The following is a 13,086-nucleotide window of genomic DNA, read 5'->3' as shown; positions in this document are numbered from 1 at the left end:
GGAACATTTGAATTCAACTTCAGGACCTAAGACAGGATATACATATCTTCTACACTTTTTATAAAGACATAATAACCTGTTTTGCAACTACTGGAGATTGTTTGATCATTACTGGCACCTAAGAATAATAAGACAGGGACCAGTAGGTGGCATGGCTAAGGCACTGAACTCCCACATGACGGACAATGGTTCAAGTCCCAGATCTGGTGACTTGATTTCTCACTTTCTCTCTCCTCTCTCTCTCTCTCTCTGTCTTTCTCTGGTGAGCACATATGCCCTACGGGAAGTTTTTAAAATAACAATAACGATAACAATAAATTAAATAAATATCTTTTTAAACAAGAATAGTAACACAGGAGCCAACAAGAGGTTAAGTGATTAAGATGTTGGACTTTGCCAGAACCCAGTGTTAGCCAGGACAGAAAGCATTCAGGCAACTCCACCTCTGATTGTGTTGACCCTTTGGGTTCAGCTTCATGATTGTGAAGCCCCAACCCCTGAGTCAGTGTCCCTTTTCCCAGATCCTAGTGCTAGTAGCCAGGTAGACAATTTTCTCTGTCCATCTTGATCTTCTCTGTCCCCTCTAACTTTTCTTTTGTCTTATAATTAAAAAAAAAAAAAAAGAAAGCCTTCTGTCCCATTTGTGCCTTTCTCTGGCTAATTTGTCTCCTCTTCCCTAAAATAAGACAGAAAGCACACAGGCAACTCCACTTCTGACTGTGTTGGCCCTCTGGATTCAACTTCATGGCTGTAAAGCATCCCCAGCCAGTGTCCCTTCCTCCAGACCTTATTGCTAGCCACATAGGCAAGTTTCCCTTTCCTTTTTGTTCTTCTCTGTTCCTTCTAACATTTTTTTTTCTTGGAGTGGTTTTCGCTATAGGGCGCGTGTGCTCACTGGACAGACAGAGACAGTGAGACAGAAAGCGAGAAATCATCCCCCAGAGGGGATGGCCATGCTGCAATCCCTTCTCCTCCATTCTCCTCTCGGGATCTTGGGCATGCACACACATGCGCCCTGCGTGAGTTTTAAGCCACCGGCTCTGGGATGTGAACTGTCGTCGACTACGTGGGAGTCCAGCGACATAGCCATAACTGCTGGTTCCCCTAACTTTTTTTTAATAAATAAAAATGGTAACTTTCTGTCCTGTTTGTGCTTTTCTTTTGTTACTTTCTCTCCTCTTACCTCATCTAGGAGAAAAAACATCCAGGCAACTCCACCACTGACTGTTGGTCCTCTGCGTTCGGCTTCACGGCTATGAAGCCCCACCGAGCCAGTGTCCCTTTTTCCAGACCCTAGGGCTAACCAGGACAAAAAGCATCCAGGAACCCCCACCTCTAACTGTGTTGGCCCACTAGGTTCACCTTCATGACTGTGAAGCACCCCCTCCCCCAGTCAGTGTTCCTTCTCCCAGATCTTAGTGCTACCCAGGTAGGCAAGTTTCCCTGTCCCTCTTGATCTTCTTCTGTCCCATATAACTTTTTTTTTCTTTTTTTTTCACTTTTTTATAAAACAGCTTTCTGCCCAGTTTGTGCCTTTCTCTTGTCTCTTCTTCCCTTAACTAGGACAGAAAGAACCCAGGCAACTGAGGCTCTATCTGTGTTGGCCCTCTGGGCTCAGTTTCATGGCACTGAAGCCATCCAGGAACGAAAAAACATTTAGGCAACTACACTTCTGACTGTGTTGGCCCTCTAGATTAAGCTTCAAGGCTGTGAACACACCCACTCCCCTTTCCCAGGCAGTGTTCCTCCAGATTCTAGAGCTAGCCAGGACGGAAAGCATCCAGGCAATTACACTTCTGACTGCGTTGGCCCTCTGGGTTCAGCTTTACAGCTCTGAAGACCCCCCCCACACACACACACACACACCGGAGCCAATGTCCCTTCTTCCATACCTTAGGTGCTAGCAAGGTTAGCAAGTTTCCTTGTCCCTCTTATTCTTCTCTGTCCCTTTAACATTTCTTTCTCTTTTTTAAAAATAACTTTCTGTCCCTTTTATACCTTTATTATATTAATTTGTCTCCTCTTCCCTCATTTAGGACAGAAAGCATTCAGGCAACTCTATCTGTAACTGTGTTAGCCCTGTGGCTTCAGCTTCATGGCTGTAAAGTTGTACACAAGCCACTGTCTCTTCTTCCAGATCCTAGTGCTAGCAAGAACAGAAAGCATCCAGAGAACTCCACCTCTGACTGTGTTGGCCCTCTGGGTTCAGCTTTACACCTGTGAAGCACCCCCCCACCGCCCCCAGACAGTTTCCCTTCTTCCAGACCTTAGTTCTAGCCAGGACAGAAAGCATCCAGGCAACTCCACCTCTGACTGTGTTGATCCTCTGGGTTCAAATTCATGGCTGTGAAACCCCTCTCTCCCTACCTATTCTCCCTTCTTCTATACCCTAGTATTTGCCAGTTAGGAAAGTTTCCCTGTCTGTCTTGTTCTTCTCTATCCTTTCTAACTTTTTTTCTTTTTTCCTCTTTTTTTTTTTTTAAAAACAAAACAAAACAACACAAAACTATTTGTCCCTTTTGTATCTTTCTCTTGTTAATTTGTCTCCTCTTCCCTCAACTAATACTGAAAGCATCCACACAATCCAACCTCTGTCTTTGTTGGCCCTCCGAGTTTACCTTCATGTCTATGAAGTGCATTCAGCCAGTGTCTTCTCTTCCAGACTCTAGTGCTAGCCAGGTAAGCAAATTTCCTTGTCCCTCTTGTTCTTCTCTGTCACTTCTAACATTTTTCTTTTTTTCTCTTTTTAATAAAACAATTTTCTGTCTTGTTTGTGCCTTCATTTTGTTTATTTGTCTCCTCTTCCCTCAACTAGTACAGAAAACATGCAGGGAACTACACATCTGACTGTGATGCCCTTCATGCGGCATGCAAATGCACTGTGTGCTTTTCTATTTTTAACTCAATTTCATTATCTACCACGTGATTTCTGTTTTTTCCTTCTCTTTTTGTTCAAATTCCTTCTTTCCTTTTTATTTGCTTTTTCTTTCTATTTCTATTTCCTAGTTTCTTTTTTTGTTGTTTTACTGCTCAGCACTTACCCATTGCCTATAGAAGCTAGGTGCATAGTAGCTAAACATGAACATTGTGAGTTTTGAAAAATTCCTTGCACCTCACTGTAGTGGTTGCAAAATTAGTGAATTTTTTTTTCATAAATTCGATTGCCAAACTTATCTTGTGATTCCCACACTGGAGGACACAGTAGGAGGGAGAAAATACCACAGCATTTTTTCACAGTAAGGGAAATATATGAGCTCACAGTCACAGCAACCTTCTCCCAAAAATTAACCAAAAGTGAATACATCACCAAAGGACTAAAAATTGGAGAAGAGCCTTAAGTATGAGAGAATCAAGAAATACATCTCCAACAAGGGAACACTGTAACTCGTCTCCAACTATAAAAAATTTAGAGGATATTACTGAAATTTCAGAAAAATAATTTAGAATATTTATGGTAACAAAACTCTATGAAATGCAAGAGAAAAGAGACATTGAGCTCCAAGAGATGATGAAATCCTTCCACAACATGAAAGAAGAATGGTGTCCACCATAAAAAAGATTCAAACAGAACTGTTTATATATAAAGGCTATAATACAAGAAATCAAAACCTCCCTCAAAAATTAAAAGCAAATTAGATCATACAGAAGATCAAATCTTGGGAATAAAATCAAAACATCTGACTCAGAAAAAATGATCAAAAATACTGAGAAAACAGCTAAGGAAACAGGATACTATACGAGAAATACTAGATACCATGAAATGTCCAAACATCTGAATAATTGGTATTCCAGAAGGTGAAGAAACCAATAAGAGAACTGATAATCTATTCCACAAAGTTCTGGAAGAAAACTTTCCAAGTCTAGAGAGGTACTCAAACATCCAGACCCAAGAAATTCAAAGAACCCCAAGTAGAATCAATCCAAGAATGTCCTCACATGGTACATCATAGCTAGATTACCAAAAACCACAGACAAAGAAGATACCAAGATTGGCAATAGAGAACTGTCAATCACTTACAAAGGTTACCCCATCAGGCTAACACCAGACCTTTCATCATATACAATGCAAGCAAGGAAAGAATGGGTAAATATATTCAAAGTGTTAAATTAAAAACAATTTCAACCAAAAATATTATACCCAACAAGATTATACTTCATGTGGGAAAAGAAGATAAAAACTCTCTTAGATAAAACCTGAAAGAATTCACCAACATCAGACCAGCTCTTCAAGAAATTCTGAAAGGAGTACTATACCAAGAAAACTAAAAACAAACATACGATAATAAAGTAACAAAAAACAACCAAGTATATGGCAAATTTAATGGTAAGGACAAGTCTGGAAATATCAATAATAATGTTGAATGTTAATGGATTAAATTCTCCAATCAAGAGACACAGGCTGGGTGAATGAATTAAAAATCAGAAACCCTCCATCTGCTGTCTACAAGAAAACCATCTCATGGACAAAGACATATATAGACTAAAAGTGAAGGGCTCAGAAAAGTTATTCCATGCAAATGAAAAACAAAAAAGAGCAAGAGTCACTATACTGATTTTGGACAAAATAGGCTTTAAGACAAAAAATCGTAAGAAGGGACAAAGAAACACATTATATAGTAGTAAAAGGACTAATTCATCAAGAAGATATAATGCTTATAAATAACTATGCACTCAACTCAGGAGCAACCATATATGTAAAGGGCAGACTACTAGATATAAAAGGAGAGATAGACTGTAATACAATAATTGTTGGAGATAAAAAGTTAACCTAAAAAAATCTATAGCATTTCTATAAACGAACAGCAATCACACAGAGACAGAACTGAAGAAAGTAATCCCATTTACGATAGCCACAAGAAGTATAAGATATTAGGAATAAAACTAACCAAGAGAGATACCATACATGTGGGAGAAGGAAAGAACAGCGAGCACTGGACTTTGCCTGGGACTCCCAAAGCTGGGACTATCCTAGTAAAACCCAGTACCAGGCACTAAACTGCTTCTAGCACTGAGCTGGCCTTGATGGCCCCAGACTTTAGGTTCACTCCAGCATCAGGTCAGGACTCATAGCCCTAGTCATCAGCTGGCACCCATAGACCCAGCCTCTAGAATAGGCACTGCAGATACAGGTTCTGGCCTTCCCCCAGCACCAGGCCAAATCCAGGCTTTCAATTGACACCAGTGCCAGACAAGCCACAGTGGTCTCAAGCTTTGAGATCAATTCACAGCCAGGATTGCTTCTGTAACATCAGGCTCTAGACCTATCCCAGGACCAAGGCAACCCAGCAGCCCTGGGTTCTGAACTGCCTCCAGAACTGAACTAGGCTGGCCATAACAACTCCAAACTTCAGTCCTGTTCTTGCAGGTGTATTAATCAAGCCAACAACTGAAGAGGTTCCTGGCCAGCCCTTGGAGCCCCAGGCTTCAGGCCTGCCTCAGCACAAGGTCAGCACCCAGCCTCAAATATCAACCAAATACCCACAGGCATAAGCTTCATGTCTACCCAGTGCCATAATTCCAAATTAAGGGACAACCCCAGTGGCTCCTCATACTAGGCCAGCACCCATAATCATAGGCTCTAGAACAGTGACCAAAGACCCAGGCTCCATGATAACCCCAGCATCAGACCATAATCAGATTCCAGGCTGGTCCTCACAACCTCAGGCTCCAGAGAATCAAGGGTGTAAGCCTATACCAGTAGACCCTTATGCCAGGCAGGACCCCATTAACTGGAGTTCTAAGACCACCTCTGCACACTCAGTCTCCACGCTGTCCACAACAGTCCTAAGACCTAGGCCTGCCACTGGAAACTCTGACCCCACCAAAAAATGTTAGAACTCATAAGATGCAAGATGTAAAATAAACATAAAAAAATCAGTAGTAGACCCATTGGCACAGCAGAAACCCAGGAAGCCAGCTGATGATGGAGAGTGGGAAGTTTTCTGCTGGTGTTCTCCTGCTACCCAGGTGTGCCTTAAGATTATTTTCATGTCCTGTGTCCCAACATTGCCTTCCCAAGTCCCATCCACTGGCACAGCAGAAACCCAGGAAGCTAGCTACTTCAGATACCACAGTTCACTGGCCTGCATGCCATGCACAGTTTGACATGAAACTTGTGGCTCTGTCTTTCATTACATAGTTACAGTCTAATCCCAGGTATATCTCATCCTGAGACATTGTTAGAGGATCCAAGCACCTGCACCTGGCTATATACACCCTATTCTGACTGAAAGATGCAACACTGTACCAAGAATACACCTTATAAAAAGAGATGTTCTTTTTGCCTGACTCTACAGAGCCTACTCAAAATGTAGGAAATAGCGTGTACTTTATCAGATAACTAAAAACCAGAGTAGAGACATAAGAAATATGAAAAAGCAAGGAAATACTTCTTCCTCAAGGAAACATAACAACTCCTCATCAACCACAGACAGCACAAGAGAACTCACAAAAGAAAAGTTGGAAAAAGAATTAAGAATATTTATAGTCACAAAACTAAATGAGATATAAGAGAAAACAGATGACCAACTCCAGGAACTGGGGAAGTTCTTGCACAACTTGAAGGAAGACATAAAAAACACACACAAAAAAATGAGTCAAACATAACTTCTAGCGATGAAGATTATAATACAGGATATCAAAACCTCCCTCAAAATTAATTGTGGATTAGACCATGCAGAAGATTGGCTCTCTAATCTTGAAGACAAAACCATAAAAAAGAATTTTTAAAAATGAGGATAGCATACAGCAAATACTAGATACCTTTAAATGCCCAAATATACAAATGGTATTCCAGAAAGTTAAAAAATCTAATAAGGGCATAAAAAATATACTCCATGAAATATTTTCAGAAAACTTTCCAAACCTAGAGAAATATTCAGACATCCAGAAAGAGGAAATATAAATAACTCTAAATAGAATCAACATAAGATTTTATCCCTATACATTATAACCAGACTAATAAAGATAAAAGACAGGCTCCCAGATTTGACTTTTGTTTTTCAATTGGGATCTCAGACTCTGAGGTTTGGTGGGTCATGAGTGTAGTTCTGAGGTTAGAGTGGAGACGGTTCAGGAGGAAAGTTTGGAGTGGGCAAATTAAGTTTGGAAGCAATGCAAAAAGAGGGACATGAACCTCAGACCTGTATTTGGAAAAGACAACATGAATTTTAATCTGACATGCATTTCTGCCAGCAGAAAGCTGACAATTGTCAACCAATGCAGTGCTTTCTCTGGTGTCATTTGTTCTTTCAGGTGGAGAAGGATGGCAGATTTCATGCAGTCCACTCCCTAGTCTTCCATCAAAGATCATCAGGCCATTCTCTTTCTTTCCAAGGAGCTTCCTGAATATTATCAAAATGGCTGAGTGTGAGGCAGAAAACGAGGACCTCCTGAAGAAACTGGAACTCTATAGGGAAGCTTGTGAAGAACAGTATAAATCTGAGTGGGACTTGCAGCAGTGAGAGCAAGACAATGCTGAATGGCAGAATGCTCTGAGTGATATGCAGGTCTGCCTCTTACAGGAACAGGAACATGTTTTATACCTCCACTCAGAGAATGACCAGCTGAGAATCAAGGAGCTGGAAGACAAGAAAAATTTCAGAATATTTTGGCTCTGGTGGGAACAGACATTGAAGTAACATATTTTTATAGGGAGCCTCACCACTCACACAAAGTCAGCATTCTCTGAAAGGCTATCCTGGCTATAGGAATACGTGAACAGAATGGATCTTCAGCTTTCAAAGCAGATCCTAAAGTAAAAGAAAACCAGAAATGAGAGAAAGAGAAGAAGATTCTGAGCATTACCAAAGAAAAATACACAAACACTCATCCTACAAGTGGAAGCACTGCAGATTCAGCTGGGAGAGTAGACCAGGTTTTCCAGAGAATAAATGGAAAGTCACATGGAGGACAGGTGGATTCAAAGAAGATCCAGGTTCAGCATGAGAGAAATCAGGACAAAATCAAAGAGAGAGCTCATCCAAAGCCTCCATCATATCCAAGAACTGTTCTATGAGAGCACCAAAGACTTTTTGAAACTTAGATTCAAAAACCCAAATAAAGGGAGGATATGGATGCTTGAAACAGATTGTTTGAGGTCAAAGATAAAGCAATATAGGGTCCAGTGTACAAAGAAAAAAGATAAAATTGGAAATGCCTTGTCCATGAACCATCATACCCAAAATAAACATATTAAGTCACTATAGGACAAATTAGTACAAGAGAAAAAGCAAGCAGATCCTAAAGTAAAAGAAAACCAGAAATGAGAGAAAGAGAAGAAGATTCTGAGCATTACCAAAGAAAAATACACAAACACTCATCCTACAAGTGGAAGCACTGCAGATTCAGCTGGGAGAGTAGACCAGGTTTTCCAGAGAATAAATGGAAAGTCACATGGAGGACAGGTGGATTCAAAGAAGATCCAGGTTCAGCATGAGAGAAATCAGGACAAAATCAAAGAGAGAGCTCATCCAAAGCCTCCATCATATCCAAGAACTGTTCTATGAGAGCACCAAAGACTTTTTGAAACTTAGATTCAAAAACCCAAATAAAGGGAGGATATGGATGCTTGAAACAGATTGTTTGAGGTCAAAGATAAAGCAATATAGGGTCCAGTGTACAAAGAAAAAAGATAAAATTGGAAATGCCTTGTCCATGAACCATCATACCCAAAATAAACATATTAAGTCACTATAGGACAAATTAGTACAAGAGAAATCACTGTCCAGCATTTATCAAGAGCAGTTCATCTCCCTCGAAGAACTCTCCTGAATTTATGAGGAAGAGGCATAAGAAGAGAGATCTTCAAGGACTGTACTAACAAGATGGGGAGTGATTACATTTCATAACAAAATGTTATAAGGCCTTGGACACTGATGTCTTTTGGAAGTAGGAGTCTTGAAGACAGATATTAAGGTTCTCTGACAGAAATCGAAAGACTTGGAACAAATAAGGCAACAGCTCATGCCTGGACAAGTCAGGACCTTGCGATTCTGTGTGAGGTTCATGACAGGAATAGTCAGGCACATGAGATACAAGGAAAATTGAAGAACCATAAGTCCAAAATGTTTGGTCTGGAAAACAGACTGTTGATGTCTCCCTTTGGATGTGGCCCTGTTTAGAAGAGTTCTTCTTTCTGTATCTCAAGAAGAAATTTACCTGTGCTCAGAAAATACTGACCTAGAGTAACTAAAGTAGTGGGATTTGTTATAGGCAAGATGGGGTAACCTGTCCCAGGTGCCAAAAGGTTTTTCTTGCATGCAGGGTTTTCATTATTATTTTTACCATCCCATTAACCTTTCTGGAGTCTGGATTACAACCTGAATTACTTAGAGTCTTCTCCACAATATTTACCCTTTTGATATTGACAAGTTTCAAGAAGACAATAGTGATGGAAACTTAGGAAAAAACATTTTCACACTGAGCAGAGTTGAGCTTAACTGACTCTTGGTAACAAACACACTGTCCCTAAAGAAAAAGATACTCATTGCAGTTGCCCTTCTCCTAGGCAGAGGGAGAAGACAGCTAATTGCAAGTTTGGGTAGACAAAAATCCTAAAGAGTAACTTTCCTCATTCAGAATTTTGTCCCAAATTATGTTTTTGGGCACTCAGTATAATGAAATTTCACCAGAGGATGCTAGAGACCCTGCTCTTAATTAATGAAAATACTCGAGGAAAATAAATGTGCCACTCTGCAGGACTAAGTGAAACTGACATAATCCTTGTAGAAAAATCTGTTTTTTTTTTCTCAACAAAATGCTCTTTTAAAACTATTTTTTAAAAAAATAGTAATTTATTTATTATCATTATTTTTCAATTTTGACCAGAGAGATAGAGAGCAAGCTGCCAGGTCTGGAACTTAAACCACGGTTGGCTATGTGGGAGTCCAGAACCTTTAATCACTAAGCACCACTATGCCACCTGTGGGCCCCAACAAAATGCTTTTTAAAACATAATGAATGTATTTTAAATCAACTATTTTCAATGAAGTACATAGTTGAAAAAGACAAAAAAAAATCAAAGACAAGATTCTAAAAATGGCAAGAGAGAAATGACAAGTTAATTACAAAGTTTACTTGATTAGGATAACATCAGACTTCCCAACTAAAACAATGCGAGCAAGGCAAGGGAAGATATATTCAAAATGGTAGAAGAAAAACAACTTGAACAAAGAATGCTATACCTGATAAGACTTTTCATTTATATTGGAGAACAAATAAAATCATTCTCAGAGAGACCAGCAGATGGCATAATGATTACATTGCTGGACTCCCACATATCCGACAGTGGTTCGAGTCATGGACAAAGTACCTTAAACTCAAACCAGGCATGTGAAAATGAGGATAGCATACAGCAAATACTAGATACCTTTAAATGCCCAAATATACAAATGGTATTCCAGAAAGTTAAAAAATCTAATAAGGGCATAAAAAATATACTCCATGAAATATTTTCAGAAAACTTTCCAAACCTAGAGAAATATTCAGACATCCAGAAAGAGGAAATATAAATAACTCTAAATAGAATCAACATAAGATTTTATCCCTATACATTATAACCAGACTAATAAAGATAAAAGACAGGCTCCCAGATTTGACTTTTGTTTTTCAATTGGGATCTCAGACTCTGAGGTTTGGTGGGTCATGAGTGTAGTTCTGAGGTTAGAGTGGAGACGGTTCAGGAGGAAAGTTTGGAGTGGGCAAATTAAGTTTGGAAGCAATGCAAAAAGAGGGACATGAACCTCAGACCTGTATTTGGAAAAGACAACATGAATTTTAATCTGACATGCATTTCTGCCAGCAGAAAGCTGACAATTGTCAACCAATGCAGTGCTTTCTCTGGTGTCAGTGGTTCTTTCAGGTGGAGAAGGATGGCAGATTTCATGCAGTCCACTCCCTAGTCTTCCATCAAAGATCATCAGGCCATTCTCTTTCTTTCCAAGGAGCTTCCTGAATATTATCAAAATGGCTGAGTGTGAGGCAGAAAACGAGGACCTCCTGAAGAAACTGGAACTCTATAGGGAAGCTTGTGAAGAACAGTATAAATCTGAGTGGGACTTGCAGCAGTGAGAGCAAGACAATGCTGAATGGCAGAATGCTCTGAGTGATATGCAGGTCTGCCTCTTACAGGAACAGGAACATGTTTTATACCTCCACTCAGAGAATGACCAGCTGAGAATCAAGGAGCTGGAAGACAAGAAAAATTTCAGAATATTTTGGCTCTGGTGGGAACAGACATTGAAGTAACATATTTTTATAGGGAGCCTCACCCCTCACACAAAGTCAGCATTCTCTGAAAGGCTATCCTGGCTATAGGAATACGTGAACAGAATGGATCTTCAGCTTTCAAAGCAGATCCTAAAGTAAAAGAAAACCAGAAATGAGAGAAAGAGAAGAAGATTCTGAGCATTACCAAAGAAAAATACACAAACACTCATCCTACAAGTGGAAGCACTGCAGATTCAGCTGGGAGAGTAGACCAGGTTTTCCAGAGAATAAATGGAAAGTCACATGGAGGACAGGTGGATTCAAAGAAGATCCAGGTTCAGCATGAGAGAAATCAGGACAAAATCAAAGAGAGAGCTCATCCAAAGCCTCCATCATATCCAAGAACTGTTCTATGAGAGCACCAAAGACTTTTTGAAACTTAGATTCAAAAACCCAAATAAAGGGAGGATATGGATGCTTGAAACAGATTGTTTGAGGTCAAAGATAAAGCAATATAGGGTCCAGTGTACAAAGAAAAAAGATAAAATTGGAAATGCCTTGTCCATGAACCATCATACCCAAAATAAACATATTAAGTCACTATAGGACAAATTAGTACAAGAGAAAAAGCTGTCCAGCATTTATCAAGAGCAGTTCATCTCCCTCGAAGAACTCTCCTGAATTTATGAGGAAGAGGCATAAGAAGAGAGATCTTCAAGGACTGTACTAACAAGATGGGGAGTGATTACATTTCATAACAAAATGTTATAAGGCCTTGGACACTGATGTCTTTTGGAAGTAGGAGTCTTGAAGACAGATATTAAGGTTCTCTGACAGAAATCGAAAGACTTGGAACAAATAAGGCAACAGCTCATGCCTGGACAAGTCAGGACCTTGCGATTCTGTGTGAGGTTCATGACAGGAATAGTCAGGCACATGAGATACAAGGAAAATTGAAGAACCATAAGTCCAAAATGTTTGGTCTGGAAAACAGACTGTTGATGTCTCCCTTTGGATGTGGCCCTGTTTAGAAGAGTTCTTCTTTCTGTATCTCAAGAAGAAATTTACCTGTGCTCAGAAAATACTGACCTAGAGTAACTAAAGTAGTGGGATTTGTTATAGGCAAGATGGGGTAACCTGTCCCAGGTGCCAAAAGGTTTTTCTTGCATGCAGGGTTTTCATTATTATTTTTACCATCCCATTAACCTTTCTGGAGTCTGGATTACAACCTGAATTACTTAGAGTCTTCTCCACAATATTTACCCTTTTGATATTGACAAGTTTCAAGAAGACAATAGTGATGGAAACTTAGGAAAAAACATTTTCACACTGAGCAGAGTTGAGCTTAACTGACTCTTGGTAACAAACACACTGTCCCTAAAGAAAAAGATACTCATTGCAGTTGCCCTTCTCCTAGGCAGAGGGAGAAGACAGCTAATTGCAAGTTTGGGTAGACAAAAATCCTAAAGAGTAACTTTCCTCATTCAGAATTTTGTCCCAAATTATGTTTTTGGGCACTCAGTATAATGAAATTTCACCAGAGGATGCTAGAGACCCTGCTCTTAATTAATGAAAATACTCGAGGAAAATAAATGTGCCACTCTGCAGGACTAAGTGAAACTGACATAATCCTTGTAGAAAAATCTGTTTTTTTTTTCTCAACAAAATGCTCTTTTAAAACTATTTTTTAAAAAAATAGTAATTTATTTATTATCATTATTTTTCAATTTTGACCAGAGAGATAGAGAGCAAGCTGCCAGGTCTGGAACTTAAACCACGGTTGGCTATGTGGGAGTCCAGAACCTTTAATCACTAAGCACCACTATGCCACCTGTGGGCCCCAACAAAATGCTTTTTAAAACATAATGAATGTATTTT

General features: G+C 39.6%; 2 pseudogenes; both read left to right on the top strand.

Moving 5' to 3' along the window:
• The first annotated feature begins 7,264 nt into the window (after window positions 1-7,264).
• LOC102479895 (coiled-coil domain-containing protein 77-like) lies at window positions 7,265-9,122 on the top strand (annotated as a pseudogene).
• A 1,728-nt stretch (window positions 9,123-10,850) lies between these two features.
• LOC102479485 (coiled-coil domain-containing protein 77 pseudogene) lies at window positions 10,851-12,239 on the top strand (annotated as a pseudogene).
• Window positions 12,240-13,086: the final 847 nt, after the last annotated feature.

Source organism: Tupaia chinensis, unplaced genomic scaffold, assembly GCF_000334495.1.
Source record: "Tupaia chinensis unplaced genomic scaffold, TupChi_1.0 Scaffold149552_1, whole genome shotgun sequence".
In the NCBI taxonomy this organism is placed as follows: domain Eukaryota; kingdom Metazoa; phylum Chordata; class Mammalia; order Scandentia; family Tupaiidae; genus Tupaia; species Tupaia belangeri.
Note: the sequence above shows the minus strand (reverse complement) of the source record. Positions and strands in the feature narration are given on the sequence as shown.